General features: G+C 44.6%; 1 protein-coding gene across 2 annotated transcripts in view; it reads right to left on the reverse strand.

Annotated features, from left to right (window-relative positions):
• VSNL1 (visinin like 1) overlaps positions 1–23,467 on the reverse strand; it is a 166,727-nt gene that overhangs the window by 132,662 nt on the left and 10,598 nt on the right. The window contains exon 1 of one of the 2 annotated variants that reach the window (XM_069973147.1): positions 12,888–13,142. The exons of the other annotated variant lie outside the window; for it this stretch is intronic. The gene's annotated coding sequence lies outside the window, so the exon portion shown is untranslated. Of the gene's footprint in view, positions 1–12,887; positions 13,143–23,467 lie in introns of those variants that run through there. 2 annotated transcript variants of the gene reach the window in all.

The raw sequence follows: 23,467 nt of genomic DNA on the forward strand, positions 1-23,467 counted from the left end.
AAGGGGGGTAATTTGGACTTTTATTAGGGTAGGGGGTTATTCATTAATAAAAACACTTTATTTTGTTTTCACATACAGTAATTAGAAGCCCCCTGGGGGACTCCTATATCCATCAGATCGGTGCTCTATTATAATGGTTTGCTGCAGACCATCTGAATGGATTGCAGAGGCGGGATCAGCGTCATTCCGACGCTGAGCCCCGGCCGGCTCATTACCACGGATCTCCCCTCCGCGATCGCATCGCGGGGGGAGGGGGGTTGGGGAGATCCCCCACTAGACACCAGGGACAGGGGCACAGTCACTATTCAAATGCAGCTGTCAGCAATCGGCCGCGGCGGCTAAGTCCTGCGGTCCCTGGCTGCACATACCCGTCATGGGTCGTTAAGGGGTTAAAAATTGGTGAGGGCCATCTACCCAGTAAGTTATGCTGACCAATGACCATACATGTCAAAACATACTCCATCTTTTTATCTACTACTGTATGTACGGATTGCCGCCCAACATACCCGAGATGTCTACTCTTGGGGAAATCTCTCTTGCTTTCCTTTAGTTAGTACTGAAAGCAGATGCTCAAAGGGAAAGAAGTTTTGTCTCGGAGAAGTACGTGGAGGAATTGGAAGGTGGGGTTCTCTGTGTGGTGGACGTCTTCGGGCCCATTTTACCCTCCCTAACAACCAGCCCATCTACATTGACCCTAATGTCGGACCAATTTACTAATATACTTCACCTTGATCATAAAATGTGACACCACAAGGAGAAACGTAGATCAAATCCAACCACCCCCCAAGGGCGTACAAATACTAAAGTGAAATAAAAAACATCTCCCTGTGGGGTCACACTTGTTTGTACGAATAATATTTAGACCCGTCTCTACAAAGAGGAAAAATGAAAACTTTTTATCTCATGAGTTTTTATAAAAAACATTGGCATGCGCTGCGGAGAGCGGACATCCAGGTACTCCCAACAAGATACCATTCATGACTACCGATGCCAGAAATCCTCCAGGGAGACTAAGTCTAACAAACAAACCTTAACCTCGTTGCCGCCAGACCTCTTGCAAACTATCATAATATCATCGGGTCTATGTAAAGACGATAACCTAACGCGGGATGAATATTGTTAGACAAACACCAGACGGATTAAGAGCACTAATCCCCAAAATGGCAACTTGAAGAATTGAATGGAGATTTTTGTATTGGTTCCATGCAGCGATGGTAACCTTGTTTGCTCAGCTTAACGCTATTGTCTTCTCCCTTCTTGTCAACTTGTAGACAAATGGTTCCCGATCACCTAGAGGTCACCTGGCAAGAAAAGTATTGCAGGCAGATGAAGGTCATCTGTGTCTATGTGTCTGAGGAGACACAGAGGATATATAAATCCATAAAAAAAAATTAAAAAAATCGCCTTAAACAATATATTTATATTTTTTTATCAAGCTTGGAGGAACCTAAAGTAATTCTGCAATTATAATACACCGCAGGACAAATGCACAGAAAATTCCAAAAAGATTTGACTTTTGTCTTTTTTTACTTTTGCCCAAAGACCTCACTAGAACAGATCTGGGACAAAGAGTAGGTAGGGGTAGGCAATGGCCTAGGGCACCAAACTACAGGGGGAGCAGTCTGGCTGGGTAAGTAATTAATTTACTTACCCATCAATCCTGCCCACCGCTCGCCCGCCCACCCTGAACTGTAACTATAAGCGCTCGTAATGAGCACTCATAGTTACACACAGCAGCACTGACAGAGCGGCAGCCATTGGCTCCCTCACTGTCATCCACTCTGGGTCAGCACTCCAGTGACGTCACTCAAGCACTGACACCACAAGGGGAGAGCGGCCTCTTGTGACTGCAGGCATAACACTGCCTGCGGCCACAAGAGTGCAGGGCAGAGGAGACACGTGGCCCGGGTGAGTATAAGTGTTTTGGTTTTGGTGTTTTTTTTAGTTTGGTTGTTTTGGAGGATTAATGCTTTATGGGAAGGGCTAGGAAGTACACAGGGGATCTATATACTTCTGAGGGAGCACACATGGGATCTATATATAACTGGGGGAGCACAAAGGGGTCGATATATTACTGGGGGAGCACACAGGGGATCTATATACTACTGGGGCAGCACATAGGGGTCTATATACTACTGGGGCAGTACACAGGGGTCATTATACTACTGGGGGAGCACACAGGGGTCTATATACTACTGGGGGAGCACACAAGGGTCTATATACTACTGAAGGAGCACACAGGGTTCTATATACTTCTGGGGGAGCACACAGGGGATCTATATATAACTGGGGCAGCACACAGGGGGTCTATATACTTCTGGGGGAACACACAGGGGATCTATATCTATAAAGTGAGAGACTCTGATTAGAGAAGATGCCACCTGTGAGTCACTGGATGTAACTGCGCTCTGTTAGAGGGTCTGCAGTGATAGTGGTCATGGTGTGGCGGTATTATGTAATCACTGTATGGTGGAAATAGTGTTATAAAACAACTACCATATGTATTTTGACTTTTAATACAGTGTGGGGGAACTTTCAGGGCATTATACTGTGTGGGGAGCACCGATTCTGATAACGCTGGGTTGAAAAGGGGGGGGGGGGCACCATTTGCCTTCTCTGCCTAGGGCACCAAAACTCCCTGTCCCGGCCATGCCCTGCGGCTGAGTAGCAGTCACTGCCAAAAGGATTCAGCGTCGGAAGTAGCAAGCAGAGTGAGGAATGGCAACCAAAAGTCATTATAGGGACTGGTAATGTTGCAGGGGAGCCAGGTAGGTGAGTATGCTTTGCTATTTTTTTTTTTTTTTTTTGCATTAGCACCATAATATAGCACCAAAATATTTTATGTATCTGGAATACCCCTTTAAGATCCACAGCAACCAAATATGCAACCAAATAATAATTTCTGAATCTCTGAATCTCTGCTCTGGAAGCGAGGGACCCCCACTCTATGACGTCGTTCTACCCCTCATATTGAGTATCTTTTCTCGGAACGCATGAACGCATGCAGATCAACCATAGTCTATACTACACGTTAATATAAAATTGCAGAATATTCCAGAAAATGACTCAGCTTTATAAGCAGCACTTGACGGCAAACATATTTAGCAAAATGAAGGAATATTTCCCATTTAGCGCACATTTCAAGTGTAATATTTGCACTGCAGACTCGGTAATAGCAAACTATGTAAGTGGCGTCTATTCACGTCGCGTTCTGCTACAATACACTTCCTTCACCATTGTCACCCTGTCAGATACTGTCAGCACAATAGCAGCCTGCACAAAACGTATGAAATTAGGCAAATTTGAACAGAATATGCGTCAATTGGTTATTAAAATATACCTAATATGCTCCATAGACTGGAGAGGATAAGCTATGAAGTGCGGCACCCATACTACAAAACATGGCTATCCAGCCGGAGGCCATTAGGGAGTAACATGTCCAAAGTGGGGACCACCGACCATTATCGTGTGACGTAATCCCACCTTACTTATGGATGCAGGAGTAGGTAAACTATTTCTTTAGGAAGCAGTTTCATTTGGGTCCAACGTCCAAGTGATAAGCTGCAGTTCCATACATGACCAGTAGAGAGACGTGGCGCTTTGTTTTTGATAGAAAGCAAACATGCTTTTTTTTATAACCTATAAAACTTCCCAATTGTAGTAGAGGTTATTTTGCAGAATTAGCGCCCCCTCCCTCTTGTGTCTCGCATTGCAACTCAGTCTCTTTTAAGCGAAACTCATCACACTGACCATCCATGCAGGCATCTTGTCATAGGGCAGAAGAAGACAAACAGGTATATTGAAGACAAACATGATATATGCCATGTTTCCCCAAAAGTAGGACAGGGTGTTACATAAATTTTTGCTCCCAAAGATGCACTAGGTCTAATTTTCAGGGGATGTCATGAAGAAGAATTCACATGTCATATGCACAGCAGGGAGTGTACAGTATGGTGGCTTCTGGCCACCAGGGGGAGCTCACTACAGAACATTCGTACAGCACAGCAGGGACAGATTATGGTATGGCGGCAGGTGATGGGATAACGGCAGACTGTGTGCAGCACTACATCTAGCGGTAGGGGACAACAGGGATGGTGGCAGGCAACGGACCTCTTGATGCCTTGCCTGCACATTTACAAGTGATGGCCCCGGAAGGGAGCATTAGTGTTGGCGGCAGGTGGCGGTCTTCATTACCTGCATGCAGCTGCTCTGCAACGGACAGTGAATGTAGAGGAAGGAGAAGCTATTTTTTCCATATCACCAAAGTTAGCCTCTACCCACAGGATAGGGGATAACTACATTGTAGGGGGTCAAGAACGGGGACCTGAGTTTCCCTTCAGAATACAAGCCATTCGCACCGCCGCTCCATTCAATCCCTGCAGAAGCCACAGTGACAGCTGAAAGCAGCACATGACAGCTCCCATGGCTCCTGTAGAGAATGAATGGAGCGGCGACGTGCATGCATCACCCAGCAATCTATTTCAACTGGAGACTTGGGTCCCCATTCTAAAGATGGCGGGTGGCCCCAGTGGTCAAGACCCTCAGCAATCAGCTAGGAATCCCCTATCCAGTGGATAGAAGATAACTTTGTAATTTGAGAAAAAAACCTTTAAAAATTCTGAAAAATTCCCTGAGATCACTGGGACCCCCACCGATCCAGTGAATGGGAACAAAACTGTCCCTGGAATGAATGGAGCACATGATCCATGCATGGCCATCGCTCCATACACTCTCTCCAAGCAATCTGTCCCCGTTCTCGGTATCAGTGAGGGGTCTCCGCAGTCAGACCCCCACCAATCAGCTTGTTAAGCTTTTTCTGTGGCTAGGGGATAACTTCTTCTTGAGATGTGAATACACCTTCAATAGGTAACTCAAGGATCCTCAATGTAAACAGAATTTTTCATCCATTCAGCAATGGAAGATGTGTCAAAGGGGTCCACCATTGACACTAATAGCGTCCATAAGGGTCTTTACCAAGGTCTTTTCATACCTTGAATGGCATGTAAAGCTACACTGTAAGGCCTGATTCACACCAACGTGCAAATGCAAGGTGACACACTGTCAGTATTACGTCAGTATGGCTTCCATCTTTCAGTCCGGCCTTCTTCTAAACAGGAAACTGAATCACCCTGAACCATCAATATCCAATCAGATATATCAATAGGCTTCAATCAGTGTTCTCCATCCACAAAACAGATGAAAATACACATGCATAAGGCTGGGTTCACAATGTTTTTGCAATCCCTTTTTTTATCCGTTTTATAAACAGAAAAAGAAAAAAAAAAGCAGACACATTTGTGTGCATCTATTTTGATCCGTTTTTCCATTTACTTCCATTATAAAAAAGGGATCATAGAACAGGTCAAAATGCATCCGTTTTTTTTTTTTTTTTACGGTACACAAAAATGTGGTCGACCATATTTTTTTGTATGCTAAAAAAAAACTAATGCATTTAATCCGTTTTTTTTTTTTTATAATGTGAAGTCAATGGAAAAACGGATCAAAACAGATGCACACAAATGCATCTCCCTTCATCCTTTTCATTACTTTTTTTTTTTTTTTGCATAAAACAGCTAAAAAAAATAAAAAAAATTAGCAAAAACGCATACGTTTAACTGTCTGCAAAAAAAAAACAGTATTTACCCAGCCTAAGGGCCCTATTCCCCAGGACGATTATCGTGCAGATTATCGTTAAATCCTTCGAATCTAAACGATAATCGTTCGTTTGAATAGCACTTAACGACTAACGACCGAACGAATCGTTCGCATAGAATAAGACATCGTTTGGTCGTTCACAGTAGTGACGAACGCAAATAGCGACGACAAGACGACCGCAAGAACGATCATAAGTAACAATTATCTTTCCATGTAAATGGGTGATAGATTTGAGGACTTTCGTAATAGCGGTCGTTTGGATCGTTTATCGTTAATGATTATGCGAACGATAATCGTCCCGTGGAATAGGGCCCTAACTTCAGATGGGTATTATGTCTCCTAACCCCAGATGTGACACCGTTCATCCTGTCTGGGTGTCAGTGATCGCTATAGCTATGGAATTCTATTTATGAACCAGGAAGCAGAGGATGAACAGCGCTACGCATCTTACTCACTCGCAGTCCATTGAATTGTTGTCATCCGCCATCTTTAGGGCCTACTGGACCCGATCTGGACATATTAGCATAGTTCCCAACCGTCCCGGATTCCGCGGGACAGTCCCGTTTTCGGGGTTCTGTCCCGCGGTCCCGGAACAGCACCCCGTGTCCCGCATTATGTGTGGCCCGACCAAAAAAACAATAAATCAGTAACTCACCTGTCCGCCGGTCCCAGCAGCTCCTCTCCCGGCAGAGCGCGCACTCCCGTCATCCTCCGGGGCGGGCAGCGGGGTACAGAGACACTGACTGTGCCGGAAGTGACCTGCAGCCTCTGTCATGAATTACTTCCGGCACAGTCAGTGTCTGTATACCCCGCTGCCCGCCCCGGAGGATGACGGGATTGCGCGCTCTGCCGGGAGAGGAGCTGCTGGGACCGGCGGACAGGTGAGTTACTGGTTTATTGTTTTTTTGGTCGGGCCACACAAATGGGAGGATTGGCTACTATGTGGGGCGCTATATGGGGGATTGGCTACTATGTGGGGCGCTATATGGGGGGATTGGCTACTATGTGGGGCACTATATGGGGGATTGGATACTATGTGGGGCATATATGGGGGGATTGGCTACTATGTGGGGGATTGGCTACTATGTGGGAACTATATGGGGGATTGGCTACTATGTGGGGGGATTGGATTCTATGTGGGGCACTATATGGGGGGATTGGCTACTATGTGGGGCACTGTATGAGGGGATTGGCTACTATATGGGGGATTGGATTCTATGTGGGGCACTATATGGGGGGATTGGCTACTATGTGGGGCACTATATGGGGGGATTGGCTACTATGTGGGGCATATATGGGGCATTGGCTACTATGTGGGGCATATATGGGGGCATTGGCTACTATGCGGGGCACTCTATGAGGGATTGGATACTATGTGGGCACTATTGGGGGGATTGGATACTATGTGGGGCACTATAATGGGGGATTAGATACTATATCGTTTTTTTTGGGGGGGGGTTGGATACTATATTGGGCACTATTCAGTCAGCAGCATGTGGTGACTGTAGGGGAGTGGCTATGGAGGGTCGCTATGGGGGCGTGGCTATGGAGGGTCGCTATGGGGGCGTGGCTATGGGGACCGCGGCGCACATGTCCCTCTTTGCTCTTTGCAAAAGTTGGGAGGTATGTATTAGATTTATCAAGTCTTGTGTAAAAGAACAGTGGAGCCGTTGCCTATAGCAACCAATCAGATTTGAGCATTCATTTTTAAAAAGGTCTTTGGGAAATGAAAGCTGGAATCTGATTGGTTGCTCTGGGCAACTGCACGGGGTTTGGGGGAGATTTATCATATCTTGTGTATAGGAATAGAGGTGCAGTTGCCAAGACCAACCAATCAGATTCCAGCTTTCATTTCCCAAAGACCTTTTTAAAAATGAATGCTCAAATCTGATTGGTTGCTATAGGCGACGTCTCCACTGTTCTTTTACACCAGGTTTGATGAATCTATCGTTTTCGGTCCACGTGATTGACCATTATCTACCTCCACCATCAATAAATAAGTCACCTTTATGGGTTCGGCTCTCCAGACGGCTGCTTCCATGGCGACCGGATGACGGGTGGGTGTGTTTACGGTTACGCAATGACGTGGACTGGAGACGATTCCTCATGTCACGTATAACAAAAAATTATAAAGAGAGATTATTACAGAGCATGTTCGCTATTCTATGGAGTTTCTAAGCCTTGTTCTGCTTGAATGATGTGAAGTTACGCGATTTTTATCCAATAGAAGTAAGCTAAGCAAGTTCCTACCAGATGACAGCAAGCAGAGATCTTAAGGAATCAATACAATTTTTTAATTTACTGTCTGTATAACTCTTCACAATGCAATGATGAAACTGGAATACCCCTTTAAGAGCCAACATGGCTGCCATTAAACCTATAGGGCTTGTCTGCAGTTTCATAAAAGAGATGTATGATGGAATATATAGACATATACTGTATACCGCTTAGGGGCCGGGGAAAAGCCTTACCCCAAACATACCGTATACTGACTGTATACAGAGGACGACTCAAGGATCAAGATCTACCGCAGGTTTCCCTCTTTCATACTAATAGTCGCCTCTTGTCTCCTATGACGTCGCTCATCCTTATTAGCATAAGTTATCATAAATCAATACCGTATGGCAACAATCGATAGAGAATTAAAAGGAAAAAAAAAATCAGCTATATAAAAAAACAAACATCCGAAGCAACGGTAAATGTAATTGAGATAATGCAGTCCTATGTAAACCCACACTGACAAACACAGCTCTGCTACATCTCATAGATTCCAATGCAGCCCTAAGGATCGCACCGGTGCCGTATCCCATTATGCAGAGCACTAGTATTGGCCATTATCATATACCCCGGGTATAGCTCCCCCGAGTCTGCGCTGATGCTCTGCGACATGAGGGCTCAGCTGACGAACTTGTCATCCGTCTGAGCGGCCTTTATGTACTGCAGCATTACACATAGACACCGTTACACTTCCTGTAGAAATTGCAGCTCTATCCTTTGTTAAGACAGCAAATATTGGCGCGTCGCTTCCTCCTTGCCCTATAATAGACTTATGCAGAATTTTTTTCCCCATTAATCCTATGTAGTAGAGCTGACTCGGTGATGTAGCAGAGCTGAATCGGTGATGTAGCAGAGCTGAATCGGTGATGTAGCAGAGCTTCGATTTAAGATACCGTCACAGGTTTCACCTGTATACGGCGCTATAACAAATGGCTAACTCGGCTCTACTACCTGGACCCTCTTAGCACTGCTACATCAGAATTTTAACAAACATTGTAAAGGGTGAAAAGGACTGTATACACAAACAGTAGGCATGTCATGTACAGGAGAGCCTGACTGCAGAGCGGAGAGGGGGGACACTGCAGCCGCGCCAATCCTGCAGAGGGAAGAGGGGGCACCACTGAGCCCATGCCATCAGCTTGTCTTCACGCCGCACAGACAAACACCAAGGTCTTTCTAACAAATAACCTTACACATTGTCCAGAGGTCATTTCCTCGTCACATTTCCTTTGCGAGCGGCAGATGATCGCTGCCATCCAGTATCTGCGGACGCACAGGGACACATGGACGGGCTAATGTCATCTCCCTGTATAACTACCTAAGCATACATGATCTAGCGTCTAATCACATTGGGCCGATTTATGGATTTTACAGGATAAGTAGCAAATCCTTCAATAGACGCCATGGTAAATAATAACACGCCAGGTAAGAAGGGAAAGATAGACAGATAGATAGATAGATAGATAGATAGATAGATAGATAGATAGGAGATAGATAGATAGATAGATAGGAGATAGATAGATAGATAGATAGATAGATAGGAGATAGATAGATAGGAGATAGATAGGAGATAGATAGATAGATAGATAGATAGATAGATAGATAGATAGATAGATAGATAGATAGATAGATAGGAGATAGCTAGATAGGAGATAGATAGATAGATAGATAGATAGATAGATAGATAGATAGGAGATAGATAGATAGATAGATAGGAGATAGATAGATAGATAGATAGATAGGAGATAGATAGATAGATAGATAGGAGATAGATAGATAGATAGGAGATAGATAGATAAATAGATAGATCGATCGATCGATAGATAGATAGATAGATAGATAGATAGATAGATAGATAGGAGATAGATAGATAGGAGATAGATAGGAGATAGATAGATAGATAGATAGATAGATAGATAGGAGATAGATAGATAGATAGATAGATAGATAGATAGATAGATAGATAGATAGATAGATGATAGATAGGAGATAGATAGATAGGTAGATAGATAGATAGATAGATAGATAGATAGATAGATAGATAGGAGATAGATAGATAGATAGATAGATAGATAGATAGATAGGAGATAGATAGATAGGAGATAGATAGATAGATAGATAGATAGATAGATAGATAGATGATAGATAGATAGATAGATAGATAGATAGATAGATAGATAGATAGATAGGAGATAGGAGATAGATAGATAGATAGATAGATAGATAGATAGGAGATAGATAGATAGATAGATAGATAGATAGATAGATAGGAGATAGATAGATAGATAGATAGATAGATAGATAGATAGATAGGAGATAGATAGGAGATAGATAGATAGATAGATAGATAGATAGATAGATAGATAGATAGGAGATAGATAGATAGATAGATAGATAGATAGATAGATAGATAGGAGATAGATAGATAGATAGATAGATAGATAGATAGATAGGAGATAGATGAGAGTGAAATTAGATAGACATACTATGTACAACAATACTCCGCCATCTGCAGCATTATTTCCTACCGGTTTATTAGCAGACACATAATACAGTTATAATCTCCAGACAACAATTATAAACCACTGCTCCATTACCTGATAATACAAGCACATACATTAAAATAAACACAGAAAGCTTTCGCCCGGCGATGGACACGTGCGGTCATGCACCTTTTATATGTTTCAAGACCGGCAGGTCTATGGGTGACCCATCTGGCAGACGAGGGGTTAACACCGCTATGACCTTGGTGTGACACACACATACATGTGGACCGTGTTCATTCATTATAACATTAGAGCCCAACGTCGTATGTATCCATCCCATGGCAGAACTGTGACGCAGGGTGAGAGGGCTCCACTTATCACAGACATAGTGCAGACCCCATGTCATATACAGTATATATATATATATATATATGTACCGGATACAGCAGGCAGGATGCAGCAGTTCTGCTGTGATTGTTACGTATGGATACAAAGTATGCAGAGGGGGTGCACCAAGAGGATGCTACAAATACAGTGCCCCCCCCCCCCACACACACACAGACTGCTGCATCCAGATCCCTGGATCCGCTCACCATCCTGCATCCGGATGCCTGGGATCCGCTCACCATGCTGCACCCAGATTCCTGGGATCCACTCACCATGCAGGAGCCAGATCCCTGGATCCGCTCACTTTCCAGAACCTTGGATCTGTTCATCATGCTGCACCCAGATCCCTAAGATCCACTAACCATCCCGCATCCACATCCATGGGATCCGCTTACCATCCCGCATCCAGATCCCTGGTATCCACTTACTATCCCTCAGCCAGATCCCTGGATCTGCTCTCTATTCACCATCCAAATCCCTGGGATCCGCTCACCATCCTGCATCCAGATCCCTGTGATCCGCTCACCATCCCGCATCCAGATCCCTGGGATCCGCTCACCATGCCTTAGCCAGATCACTGGATCTGCTCTCTATCCAACATCCAAATACCCAGGATCCACTCTCCATGCAGCATCCAGATCCCTGGGATCTGCTCACCATCCAGCATCCAGATCCCTGAGATCCGCTCACCATCCTACACCAAGATCCCTGGATCTGCTCTCTATCCAGCATCCAAATACCTGGGATCCGCTCTTCATGCAGCATCCAGATCTCTGTGATCCGCTCAGCATGCAGCATCCAGATCCCTGGGATCTGCTCAGCATGCAGCATCCAGATGCCTGGGATCCACTCTCCATGCAGGCCTCAGATCCCTGGGATCCGCTCACCATCCCTCGGCCTGATCCCTGGATCTGCTCTCTATCCACCATCCAAATCCCTGGGATCCACTCTCTATGCAGAATCCAGGTCCATTAGATCCACTCTCCATCTCTCAGCCAGATCCCTGGATCTGCTCTCTATCCACCATCCAAATCCCTGGGATCCGCTCAGCATGCAGCACCCAGATCCCTAGGATCCGCTCAGCATGCAGCACCCAGATCCCTGGGATCCACTCAGCACACAGCACCCAGATCCCTGGGATCCGCTCAGCATGCAGAATCCAGATCTCTGGGATCCGCTCAGCATACAGCACTCAGATCTCTGGGATCCGCTCAGCATGCAGCACCCAGATCTCTGGGATCCGCTCAGCATGCAGCACCCAGATCTCTGGGATCCGCTCAGCATACAGCACCCAGATCCCTGGGATCCGCGCAGCATGCAGAATACAGATCTCTGGGATCCGCTCAGCATACAGCACCCAGATCTCTGGGATCCGCTCAGCATACAGCACCCAGATCTCTGGGATCCGCTCAGCATGCAGCACCCAGATCTCTGGGATCCGCTCAGCATACAGCACTCAGATCTCTGGGATCCGCTCAGCATACAGCACCCAGATCCCTGGGATCCGCTCAGCATGCAGAATACAGATCTCTGGGATCCGCTCAGCATGCAGCACCCAGATCTCTGGGATCCGCTCAGCATGCAGCACCCAGATCTCTGGGATCCGCTCAGCATGCAGAATACAGATCTCTGGGATCCGCTCAGCATGCAGAATACAGATCTCTGGGATCCGCTCAGCATGCAGCACCCAGATCCCTGGGATCCGCTCAGCATGCAGAATACAGATCTCTGGGATCCGCTCAGCATGCAGCACCCAGATCTCTGGGATCCGCTCAGCATGCAGCACCCAGATCTCTGGGATCCGCTCAGCATGCAGAATACAGATCTCTGGGATCCGCTCAGCATGCAGAATACAGATCTCTGGGATCCGCTCAGCATGCAGAATACAGATCTCTGGGATCCGCTCAGCATGCAGCAGCCACTACTGGGTGTCAGGATCAGCAGCTTTGGGATAAATGAGGATTTGCACAGAACATATGTGACAGATCCCATAGAGATGCCTGGCAGCTATACATCCTGCCCCCTCCCTGCCATATATACTGTATACCAGCCTGCAGGATGATGGGAGTGATTGGCACTTACATAGGAAGCGATGCGGGTCCACCTGACGGGCTGACAATGCGCTGTGAGAGCTGTGGGGTCTCCGGGCTGGGGCTCGCAGGGGTTCAGCAGGCAGACAGAGGCTGATCCCGGCCGTGCTTGCCCGTAGCTGGCGGTAATTCCCTCCTGATCGGCGGCTGCTCTCTCCGCTCGCTCCGCTCTCTGCTGCAGAATTGGGAATCCCGGACAAAATCAAGGCTCCCCGGAGCCGCAGTGCGCAGGCGCGGTGAGGAGCAGCAGCAGCAGCAGCCGTGGTGGAGTCAGTGCCGGCAGCAGCAGCAGCATCCCTCCCCTCCCCTCCTCCTCCTCCTCCTCCTCCTCTTCTCTATCCCCACTCTCCTCCACTCCTGGCATTCTGTCTCCACTCCAGTGCCCACCTGCATGGCAGCCCTGCCTGCTATCATAGCTGCCCAGTACCAGCAGCTGTCATACACCCCACCCCACATGGGGGGTCCTGACCTGTCCTAGGGGTTATGGTAAGGCTCTTCCATAGAGTACAATGTGCATCCCTGTGATGCTGAGTTTTCTATGTCAGGAACTGTCCAGAGCAGGAAATGTTTTCTATAGAGATTTGCTGCTGCACTGGACAATTCCTGACATGGACAGAGGTGGCAGCAGAGAGCACTGTGTCAGGCTGGAGAGAATACACCACTTCCTGCAGGACATACAGCAGCTGATAAGTACTGGAATATTTGAGATTTCTTTAATCTCTGGCACTTTCTTATACCAGTTAGTTTGAATTTTTTATTTTTTTTTTTGGGGGGGGGTGAACTACCCCTTTAAAGGGATAGTGCGGCGCTCAGCAATTATTCACAGACTAACACACATTACAAAGTTATACAACTTTGTAATGTATGTTATGTCTGTGAATCGCCCCCTTCCCGTGTAACCCCACCCCCGCACGTGTACCCGGAAGTGTGGTGCCCTATACATACCTGATCCGTGTCGACCGACCCCGTCCGCCATCTTCTTCAAAGACGTCATCTTTGGGAGGCCGGCCGACCCGCTCCTGCCGGCCCCCCCTCTGCCGCGTCATAACTGTGCTCAGCCGCGATTGGCTGAGCACAGTTATGCTCATCCAATCGCGGCTGAGCAGCTGATGATGCTGCAGAGGGGGGGCGGCATGCGGGATGGCTGCAGCGAGTCGGCCGGCCTCCATAACATTGCATCGACAGAAGACGGGTCGACACGGATCAGGTAATGTATAGCGCACCACACTTCCGGGTACACGTGCGGGGGTGGGGGGACACGGGCAAGGGGGCCATTCACAGACATAACATACATTACAAAGTTGTATAACTGTGTAATGTGTGTTAGTCTGTGAATAATTGCTGAGCGCCGCACTACCCCTTTAAGCTTTATCCTGTCATTTTATGGTTTGTTTGGCCCCACATTTATCTGTCCACTATATGATGCTAATCACATGAGATGCTGCCACCATACAGTGCACAGTATATACAGTATTGAGATTTACTGTTCTGTATCCAATGGAGAAATATTATGAAATCCCTAAATTAAGATGATGTCCATCCAAGCTGTTTTTTTTTTGTTTTTTTTAGCAATGTTCAAATCACAAATAGGCACACTACATATACAGTAGACACAGATGAACATACACATACACACAGATAGGCACACTACATACACACATGCACATATACATACACACAAATAGGCACACTACATACACACATGCACATACTCATACACACAGATAAGCACACTACATACACACATGCACATACACATACACACAGATAGGCACACTACATACACACATGCACATATACATACACACAAATAGGCACACTACATACACACATGCACATACACACAGATAGGCACACTACATACACACATGCACATACACATACACACAGATAGGCACACTACATATACAGTAGACACATACATGCACATACACATACACACAGATAGGCACACTACATACACACATGCACATACACATACACACAGATAGGCACACTACATATACAGTAGACACATACATGCACATACACATACACACAGATAGGCACACTACATATACAGTAGACACATACATACACATACACACAGATAGGCACACTACATATACAGTAGACACATACATGCACATACACATACACACAGATAGGCACACTACATATACAGTAGACACATACATGCACATACACACAGATAGGCACACTACATATACAGTAGACACATAAATGCACATACACATACACACAGATAGGTACACAACATACACATATGTACATATACATACACACAGATAGGCACACTACATATACAGTAGACACATACATACACATACACACAGATAGGCACACTACATATACAGTAGACACATACATGCACATACACATACACACAGATAGGCACACTACATATACAGTAGACACATACATGCACATACACACAGATAGGTACACAACATACACATATGTACATACACATACACACAGATAGGCACACTACATATACAGTAGACACATACATGCACATACACATACACACAGATAGGCACATCACATATACATTAGGCACACTACATATACAGTAGACACATACGTGCACATATACATAAAGACAGATAGGCACACTACATATACAGTAGACACATACATGCACATACACACAGATAGGCACACTACATATACAGTAGACACATACATGCACATATACATACACACAGATAGGTACACAACATACACATATGTACATATACATACACACAAATAGGCACACTACATACACACATGCACATATACATACACACAGATAAGCACACTACATACACACATGCACATATACATACACACAGATAAGCACACTACATACACACATGCACATACTCATACACACAGATAAGCACACTACATGCACACATGCACATATACATACACACAGATAAGCACACTACATACACACATGCACATATACATACACACAGATAAGCACACTACGTACACACATGCACATATACATACACACAAATAGGCACACTACATACACACATGCACATATACATACACACAGATAGGCACACAACATACACATATGTACATATAAATATACACAGATAGGCACACTACATATACAGTAGACACACATGCACATGTACATACACACAGATAGGCACACAACATACACATATGTACATATACATTTACACAGATAAGTACACAACACAAACATATGTACATATACATTTACACAGATTAGCACACTACATATATGTACACAGATAGGCACACAACATACACATATGCACATATACATACAGTACACACAGATAAGCACACTACATACACACATATACATACACACAGATAGGCATACTACATACACATATTCACAAAACATAAACACAAATAGGCACACTACATACACTGCTATGGTGGTAGTTACACCCCCGTAACTTGCCACAAAACAGCCCTAGCGACTGGTGGCAACAAGGCAATGTCTCCTAACCTGCACCTAAGTTCTAAAACATGAAACAGAGACAAGACTTACAAAACATCAAGGGATGGTCGTACCAGCCGGGGTCAATCCTAACACATCCAGGTACAAAGTCAGAATCCAAAGAGTAGTCAGAGGTACAAGAGCTGGAAACCAGGTATAGAGATACAGAGATAAGATACAGGGTACACCTAGCACGTTCAGGGGAGACTAATAGCCAGCAAAGACTACAATACAAAATAAACACTTTATAGGAGTCCAGCACAGGATTGGACCAGGCACACAGAACACACTGGGACGGGCATGACACCAGCACATTAGGGGTAGAATAAAGTGTGTGTTGGTAGCTACAAGTAACGGTTCACAACTATCAGACAGAAGACATGTTTCAGCTTAGATCCTAGAGTATAAATGACCAACTGTAACTACTTAAAGGGAAAGAAGCAACTAACCTGCTGACATGTCCCTATGACATGGGGCGATGATGATCGCACAGAACATGTAAATGCCCCTATGGAGTCTCCATACTCCCAAACTTAAAGGGGAACTATCAGCAGGTAGATGAATCTAACTTGCTGATAGTCCCTATTGCACAGGATACAATATGTGTCTTACATTCATCCTCAGTGCCATTTCAGTGCAGTTAGCCCTGTGCTCCATGGTCCGGTTACACCGTTAGGGCTGGATCAGTGCTATGGGGGTGGGCAGTGCTGCTTACAGTCTCACCAGACCATGGGGCAAAAGACTAACTGCACCGAAACGGCACTAAGGATGAATGTAAGAGACATATCTTCCTCCTCAGCGTTTACTGAGCAGTAGGGATTCGTCTAACCTGCTGACAGTTCCCCTTTAACCCTTTGAGGACCAGGCCCAAAATGACCCAGTGGACCGCGCAAATTTTGATCTTTGCATTTCCGTTTTTCCCTCCTCCCCTTCTAAGAGCTCTAGCACTCTCAGTTTTCTATCTACAGGCCATGTAAGTGCTTATTTGTTACAGGAATAGTTGTACTTTGTAATGGCGTCATTCATTTTACCATAACATGTATGAGGGAATTCCAAATATATTATTTATGAAGATATAAATAGGTGAAATCGTAAATAAGAATGCAATATGGTAACGTTTGGGGGGTTCCTGTGTCTACGCAATGCACTATATGGTAACAGCGACATGATACTATTATTCTATAGGTCAGTCTGAACACAACCATATGCAGGTTACACAGATTCTCTAATGTTATATATGTATTTTTTTTATGAAATCCTTTTTTTTAGCAATTAATTATTAATGAAATAGGACTATTGTGACGCTTATAACGATTTTATTTTTTCACCTACGGGGCTGTATGGGGTGTCATTTTTCCGCCATGATCTCTAGTTTTTATTAATACCATATTTGTGAGGATCGGACTTTTTAATCACCTTTTATTAATTTGTTTTTATATATAATTTAACATCAAATCGGTAATCCGCGCACTTTTTTCCCTCTTTTCGTCTACGCCGTTCACAATGACGCTTGTTATATTTTAATAGATCGCACAATTACGCACACTACGGTATATTATATGTTTATTTATTTATTTTTATATGTTTTATTTATATAATGGGAAAAGGGGGGTGACTCCTCCTTTCACTTACACTTTAACCCCGCGGCATTTAAGGAGTTAATGACACGCTGCAGCACGATCGCTGCAGTCTGTCATTAACAGTGAGGCCCCCACCCCCTATGAATCGCGATCCGCTCTGGAGCGGGCTTCATAGCAGGAGAAACACCCTGGACGTACAGTTATGCCCAGGGTCCTCTGGTGACAGACTTCCATGCCGTAACTGTACGTCCGGGGTCGTCTAGGGGTTAAAGTGTCACTGTCATTATAACTTTTAAAATCTAAATCAAGAGTAGATGTGATATAAAGCAAGTTTTTAATTTACATTTATTAATTTTTTCTAGTTATCGTTGAAACAGGGCACTTCCTGTTTTCTGACTCTTTTTTATTCAAAAAACAGGAAACAGTCATAAAACAGGAAGTCCTGTGTATCCCAGGACATCTGAGCGCTCACAGAGAGAAGGCAGTCATGTGATTGATGGACACACTGAGCCGTGACTCTCTGTTCTGGCCGGAATTCCTGTGTTTAGTCTGTTTTTATATAGCTGCCTTCAGGAGACTGGACCTGGATACAGTAAGTATAGCTGTTATATAGCTGCCTTCAGGAGACTGGACCTGGATACAGTAAGTATAGCTGTTATATAGCTGCCTTCAGGAGACTGGGCCTGGATATAGTAAGTATAGCTGGTATATAGCTGCCTTCAGGAGACTGGACCTGGATACACTAAGTATAGCTGTTATATAGCTGCCTTCAGGACACTGGACCTGGATGCAGTAAGTATAGCTGTTATATAGCTGCCTTCAGGAGACTGGACCTGGATACAGTAAGTATAGCTGTTATATAGCTGCCTTCAGGAGACTGGACCTGGATACAGTAAGTATAGCTGTTATATAGCAGCCTTCAGGAGACTGGACCTGGATACAGTAAGTATAGCTGTTATATAGCTGCCTTCAGGACACTGGACCTGGATGCAGTAAGTATAGCTGTTATATAGCTGCCTTCAGGACACTGGACCTGGATGCAGTAAGTATAGCTGTTATATAGCAGCCTTCAGGACACTGGACCTGGATACAGTAAGTATAGCTGTTATATACCTGCCTTCAGGAGACTGGACCTGGATACAGTAAGTATAACTGTTATATAGCAGCCTTCAGGAGACTGGACCTGGATACAGTAAGTATAGCTGTTATATAGCTGCCTTCAGGAGACCGGACCTAGATACATTAAATATAGCTGTTATATTGCTGCCATCAGGAGACCGGACTTGGATACAGTAAGTATAGCTGTTATATAGCGGCCTTCAGGAGACTGGACCTGGATACAGTAAGTATAGCTGTTATATAGCTGGTTTCAGGAGACCGGACCTGGATACAGTAAGTATAGCTGTTATATAGCTGCCTTCAGGAGACTGGACCTGGATACACTAAGTATAGCTGTTATATAGCTGCCTTCAGGACACTGGACCTGGATGCAGTAAGTATAGCTGTTATATAGCTGCCTTCAGGAGACTGGACCTGGATACAGTAAGTATAGCTGTTATATAGCTGCCTTCAGGAGACTGGACCTGGATACAGTAAGTATAGCTGTTATATAGCAGCCTTCAGGAGACTGGACCTGGATACAGTAAGTATAGCTGTTTTATAGCTGCCTTCAGGAGACTGGACCTGGATACAGTAAGTATAGCTGTTATATTGCTGCCTTCAGGACACTGGACCTGGATGCAGTAAGTATAGCTGTTATATAGCTGCCTTCAGGAGACTGGACCTGGATACAGTAAGTATAGCTGTTATATAGCTGCCTTCAGGAGACTGGACCTGGATACAGTAAGTATAGCTGTTATATAGCAGCCTTCAGGACACTGGACCTGGATACAGTAAGTATAGCTGTTATATAGCTGCCTTCAGGAGACTGGACCTGGATACAGTAAGTATAACTGTTATATAGCAGCCTTCAGGAGACTGGACCTGGATACAGTAAGTATAGCTGTTATATAGCAGCCTTCAGGAGACCGGACCTAGATACATTAAATATAGCTGTTATATTGCTGCCATCAGGAGACCGGACTTGGATACAGTAAGTATAGCTGTTATATAGCGGCCTTCAGGAGACTGGACCTGGATACAGTAAGTATAGCTGTTATATAGCTGGTTTCAGGAGACCGGACCTGGATATAGTAAGTATAGCTGTTATATAGCTGCCTTCAGGAGACTGGACCTGGATACAGTGAGTATAGCTGTTATATAGCTGCCTTCAGGAGACTGGACCTGGATACAGTAAGTATAGCTGTTATATAGCTGGTTTCAGGAGACCGGACCTGGATATAGTAAGTATAGCTGTTATATAGCTGCCTTCAGGAGACTGGACCTGGATACAGTGAGTATAGCTGTTATATAGCTGCCTTCAGGAGACTGGACCTGGATACAGTAAGTATAGCTGTTATATAGCTGGTTTCAGGAGACCGGACCTGGATATAGTAAGTATAGCTGTTATATAGCTGCCTTCAGGAGACTGGACCTGGATACAGTGAGTATAGCTGTTATATAGCTGCCTTCAGGAGACTGGACCTGGATACAGTAAGTATAGCTGTTATATAGCAGCCTTCAGGACACTGGACCTGGATGCAGTAAGTATAGCTGTTATATAGCTGCCTTCAGGAGACTGGACCTGGATACAGTAAGTATAGCTGTTATATACCTGCCTTCAGGAGACTGGACCTGGATACAGTAAGTATAACTGTTATATAGCAGCCTTCAGGAGACTGGACCTGGATACAGTAAGTATAGCTGTTATATAGCTGCCTTCAGGAGACTGGACCTGGATACAGTAAGTATAGCTGTTATATAGCTGGTTTCAGGAGGCCGGACCTGGATATAGTAAGTATAGCTGTTATATAGCTGCCTTCAGGAGACCGGACCTAGATACATTAAATATAGCTGTTATATTGCTGCCATCAGGAGACCGGACTTGGATACAGTAAGTATAGCTGTTATATAGCTGCCTTCAGGAGACTGGACCTGGATACAGTAAGTATAGCTGTTATATAGCTGCCTTCAGGAGACTGGACCTGGATACAGTAAGTATAGCTGTTATATAGCTGGTTTCAGGAGACCGGACCTGGATATAGTAAGTATAGCTGTTATATAGCTGCCTTCAGGAGACTGGACCTGGATACAGTGAGTATAGCTGTTATATAGCGGCCTTCAGGAGACTGGACCTGGATACAGTAAGTATAGCTGGTATATAGCTGGTTTCAGGAGACCGGACCTGGATATAGTAAGTATAGCTGTTATATAGCTGCCTTCAGGAGACTGGACCTGGATACAGTGAGTATAGCTGTTATATAGCTGCCTTCAGGAGACTGGACCTGGATACAGTAAGTATAGCTGTTATATAGCTGCCTGCATTTCTGGTAAGTTCAGCTTTGTTTTACAGCATGATAACAGCAACAAAAAAATAATGTAAATTGCAAAATTGCTTTATATCACATGTAATGTTGATTTAGATTTTGAAAGTTATAACGGCAGTGACACTTAAAGTCTAACATAACAGTATCCTTGTTTGTCCATCATCAATTTCTGGCATTGGTTTCCCTTTAAGACCTAAATGCTCAGTTATTTTCCTAATCAAAACCATTTAAATCACATATCGTCTCCACATAAGTAGTTGTACGCAGGTCTGAGAGGTTGATGTGAAAAAAAGTCAAACTATGAGTCACTAAACACCCAACGTCAAGTCCAGCCGGCCTGGTGTCAGTCACTGGATGAGGCTGAAATGCTAATGTAATGGCTCCACTTACCAATGTACAGTGATAATATTGAAGAGGAAGATACTGAAATATTCTCTACATTATTCTAAATGTGCAGATTTTGACTGTATTTTGCAGCTTACCAGGGACAGGAGAGGTGATGGGCACTGGTGCAGAGTCTGGAGAGTAGCAGTAGTAGTACACAGCGGCCATGTCAGCATGGATATTCCATATAAGCAATGCTGCTCAGGGGGATACCACTATACATATAGTATATATATTATTAATACTGAATAAGATAGGGTATTATGTGTAGTTATTCTGATTCAGAGTAGGAGATATGCTTTTGGGTATCTCTAATGTATAACCTAAATGTATATTCAAAATGATATGTCAATTTTTATTTAATCAGTGTCATACTGTTCTTAACCTTTTTTTAATATTGTCTTATATATCTTTGTTATTGATGTATATTTACTAAATAAAAATTATTGAAATAAAAAAAAAAAATACTGAATAAGATGGGAGGCATACAGAGGTATAATGGAGGTCCTACATATCTCGTATTACAGCTCTGTACAGCATCACATTTTTATTTCTCTTCTGCGGAATTACATTTAATTCATGAGTCATTTAAGTCAGATAACCTACGTCTCACATTTCCTGGTAATAGATGTAAAACACAACCTATATGTCCTAAGCATAAATCTAAAGGCTGGGGTGCAACTATACCACATAGGGAAAAAGAGAACGGGATAGCGGTGGAATAGCGCACTGATTGGCTGAGCGGAACACCAGAGAGCCGGGAGCCAGAGAAGCAGGCGGGAGCGGGGACAGGTAATGTATTTGCCGTAAGCCGGGGTAGCTATGCAGTGTTGTGGCTGCTGCATGGGTGTAGGGTCATTTGGCCACTTCTCAGGGTGGCCAGGAGTGGTGTTGGAACCCACCCCCAGACAAATGGGCACTGCGTTCGAGGTTTGGGTAGCCCAAGTGTAACCTAGTGTACAGGTGCGGGCACCAGAAATGACTGACCAGAGTCCAATGACTTAACCAGGAGAACTTTACTGAATTGACTGTTTACTGATATAAACTTTAGTGCAATACAAGTCAAGTAGACTTTGGCAACTGCAAGTGCAGGCAGGAGAAGAAGGTTGTGACAGCAGGGTAGAGGAACGTCTTGAGGGCCCTGTCCAATGTAGCAATGTACTCTGCCAGGATAGCGTAGTAGATAACAGAAATAACAGAAGATACTTGTACTCACGTATACATGATCTAATCTGACCGCCTTATGCCCTATAGTTTCAGGTTACCCATCCTGCCAGGGTAGCACAAGGTCCCAGGTCCCTGCACTGGGTTGAGCAGACTTTCCAAGACTTCCCAGAACGACCATATGTTGCAGTAGGATACGTCGGCATACACGCTCTTTGTCCTACTGGGGTCAACACCTAACTCCAGGTGACTCTGTGTGTTGCAAAAGGAGATGTCACTCCCTCCTGAGTTCTCTAGCAGTGCATGGTGGCAGTAGTTAACCACATAAAGAATAAGTCTCTTGGTCCCTGACAAGGGTATTGGCCTAAGCCAGGCCCTGGCTTCACTGCAGCAGGAACTTTGCTCTCTGTGTTTCTCCCACTTCTACTGACACCAAAAAGACCCTCCCACTAGGAACTAGCTTCTTTATATAGGGGTTCCCTATGCTACTGTGTGATTGGTGGGGCTGTGTGTGGAGAAGAAAGAAGAAACAGGATAG

This window comes from Dendropsophus ebraccatus, chromosome 6, assembly GCF_027789765.1.
Source record: "Dendropsophus ebraccatus isolate aDenEbr1 chromosome 6, aDenEbr1.pat, whole genome shotgun sequence".
Taxonomy (NCBI): domain Eukaryota; kingdom Metazoa; phylum Chordata; class Amphibia; order Anura; family Hylidae; genus Dendropsophus; species Dendropsophus ebraccatus.